Here is a 3713-nt window from a genome sequence, read left to right as displayed (position 1 = left end):
CCACACAGTATTAATGTAAACACAAGTAACAGTGATGGGAAGATATAATTTCATTTAATCTAAACTTTTAATAGATATATTTGAAATGTTTTATAAAGCAAATTAGATCTAGTGGAGAGCAAAGCTAAATAATGTACATGTGGTATCTCACACCTATAATCTTAGTCCTTGTGTGGCTGAGGTTGGAGCTACTTAGTGAGTTCTTGGCCAACCAACCTATAAATCCTGACTCATAAAGTATAGACAATTAAGTTTGACAGTAATATATATACATATACATGTACAGATGAGCTACAATCTATATCAAGGAAGTTATCAGAGGACTTCTTAAGCCACATCTCCTCTCTATCTTTCTACCTACCTATCTATCTATCTATCTATCTATCTATCTATCTATCTATCTATCTATCTATCTATCTATTATCCATCTATCAATCTATCTGTCATTTATCAATCCATCATCTATTTATCCATCTATCTGTCTGTCTCTATCTCTGTCTGATTGTTTATATATCTATAGAGTTAATTTTATCAGCTGTGCATCATTTAAAGCCTTAATTTATGCACCATCACAGACATTTTGATATGGGAGATCCATAGCCACAAAAGGCATTTTACTAAAGTAGAGATCATTAACAGATATTAACTTTAATTTTTGTTTCATCTTATATTGATATACATCAATGAAGATTTAAATCTAAAAAAATTTCTATGTTCTCTTCATCAAGATTCCCCAATTTTTACCATATAAAACATCTATTGCTCAATTCATTGTTTATTCTACCACTTTCATCATTTGACTGATAGCACCTTGTATCACAAACCAGTAAATGTTACTGTCCCTAATATGGTTTTCATAGAGGCATCTAACTGTGTGATTGGGGGTGTCTCCAACACAGCCTTATTCTGTGGAGTTCCCTCTTGTTTCCAGTTACCTTCTGACTGCTGCAATTTTTCTTTCTTTGTTTCCTTATCCTTTTGTATTTTTCTCTCATATATTAAATCCAGATTGCAGTTTCCACTCATGCTTCTTCTTTCAGTCCCTCCCCCACCAACTCCCCTTTTCCCAGATCCACTCCTCTGCCATTTCCTTTCAGAAAAGGGCAGGCCTCCCAGGAATATCAACCAAACATAGCATACCAAGCTTCAATAAGACTAGGTACATCCCCTCATATTAAGCCTGGATGGGGCAGCTCAGTTGGTGAAACAGGATCCCAGAAGCAGACAAAAGAGTCAGAGACTTCCCTTGCTGACACTCTTAGAATTTTCATAAGAAGACCAAGCTACACAGTCATAACTTATATGCAGAGGCCCTAGATCAGATCAATACAGATTTCCTGATTAGCAGTTCTGTCTCTGTGAGCCCCTATGAGCTATGGTTAGTTGATTATGTGGGTTTTTGTGGTATCCTTGATTTTTCTGGCTCCTATAGTTCTTTCTTCCTTTCTTCTGTAGGGTTCCTAGAGAATTGTGACCATTTTTTGTTTTTTCTTCTCTCAGTTGAGAAGAGTGATACATGATGCAGGTGCTGAAAGATACTTGTTCATAGGAAACTGAGACCAGAAATTAGAGAAAGTTTTAAGGGTTTCTAAAGAGTAACTGTAATGTTTTATATGCCTGGCTCAGGGTCAGGTGGCCAAAAGAGAGATAATTAGAAATATAAAGGACATAATGAGTAAAGTTTAACTATCATGAAGGCACATGCAAAATATTCTGTGGGTAATCTTTTCTGTATATTCTAGTGAAATAATATCAGTTTTTTCATATTTGACTCAGGATAATTTATTCATTAATCTACTTCTAACCAAAGGAAGCTATCTAAATAGAGTGGTATATATAAATCAAACAGCATTGCTTTTCTTAGAGTAACAAGAATGTTGAATAAAGGACAGGCTGTGCTCTGTGGTGATTAATTGGGTTCACTTCCTTACCCAGCATACAACCTGATTCCATACATAAGAACAAAATATGTATTCTATAAATGTGTGCATTTACTTCTATAATGTCTACTTTTAATTGCTGTGCCTTAAATGGCTTAGGGATTGCCTTATCTGATGTGATGAGAATGAAGACATGAGAGGGACAGATGTGGAAAAGCTGGGATCATGTTGACCCTGTTCTCTGATTGAGATGCAACAACAGCTAATAAGACAGCATGTAAAAAGAGAAGGTAGGTTAGTTCTTTTGGTGAGAAGCAGTCTCCAGCTACAGGTATCAGAGATGCAGTTGATACTTTTAGCATGCACTGTCAACATCTGCTATTGTATCAGGATAAGGTTACCATTTCCCTAAGTCTGACCCAGGAAAGCTTTATTGTTCCTAAGGATCTGAGGCATTGGGATCCTTGCCAAGGGTGTGTTTATGTCCACAACATACATTGACTCAGCATCTGTGAAGCATTCAATAAGAGTACAGCACTACAATGTTTGTGTGTGTGTGTGTGTGTGTTTATTTGTCTTTACAGTTCAGCAAAACAAGTGAGTTATTTATGTCACGAATGGACATTTGGGAAGTGTAAAAGGAGGTATAAGAAAAAGTTCTATAGACTGAGCAGCTCCGTATGTTTCTCAATAAAATGTTTAAGACCAATATCTCCCACTGCAACATGGAAGACAGCAGACATATCTATACTCTCCCTAGCCATAGCTATAGCCTAGGCCTCTATAGTAAAAACCATAACTCAGTTTTCAGAGTTGGAAGGATTCAGTTGAGCATATTGCCAGCATCCTCTTTGTGAATGTCACTGGCTGCTTTTGGCTATCAACAGTTTACATGGCTGGAGGGGCAAATGACAGGCTGGTGTTAGCCTCATTCTTTGGATTACCTCACATTTAATGAATGTACAGTTTATCACAGACTCAGATGCTCTCATAGGCAAGTATTCTTTGGCATGGTGCTAGGATTCTAATAATACATACAGGTATCCTTAACAGGAAAACTTGTGAAATATGAATGGTCAGTCATGTTTTTGTTAGGTTAATGTCTATGACAAGTTGCACTGGAGGCACATTCTTCTCATTATTTACTCTATTTGGCTATACGTATCCACATCATAGCAGAATGGGTGTGTAGGATTCGTTAGTGTCTCTCTTCAAAGTTCATGACTAGAGACATTTCCATAGCTTCAAAGCTAACAATATACCTATTCATCATGTGTAAATAAGTATGCCCTCTAGATAAGAGCTAGCCATGAATATTTTATGTAGAATGTCTGTAAGTCCCATTGTTGCTCTACTGCCATCTCTTTCTTCATCTTGAAATTTGTAAGGCAGTATCTTTCCAGTTGGTATCAAAGTGACTGTATTAATGAAATATGGAATTTTCCAAATATGTACTTGCTTCTCAAAAAGTTTCCTCCCTTGGGTAAATGAATATCATTGTAAATCTGAAGGCCACATTGTCTGTGCTCTGTTCAAGACTGAAATATTAGTCATGATTCAGTTCTAGTCCAAGTACTAGTATGTGATCTTCCAGGTCTCTCTGTGTGGGTCTAGTGTCTTTACTAGTCTTTTCAGGTGCTCTTGGGGGAGTTGCGTGCCAAAGCCAGAAAACAAAGGTCAATATACAGCATAGTGCTAGAGTTGACAGACGGTTATTTATAGAAACTGGTTTTGTCCATGAGAGAAGTAACGTTCCTCTTACATAAAGTCTGGTGTCTTCTAAGTAATATTATTTTCCATGTTCTTCTTTAGTGGATATTATTCTTTTTCAGA

The sequence above is a fragment of the Mastomys coucha genome, unplaced genomic scaffold, assembly GCF_008632895.1.
Source record: "Mastomys coucha isolate ucsf_1 unplaced genomic scaffold, UCSF_Mcou_1 pScaffold12, whole genome shotgun sequence".
In the NCBI taxonomy this organism is placed as follows: Eukaryota; Metazoa; Chordata; class Mammalia; order Rodentia; family Muridae; genus Mastomys; species Mastomys coucha.
This window is presented reverse-complemented; position numbering follows the sequence as displayed.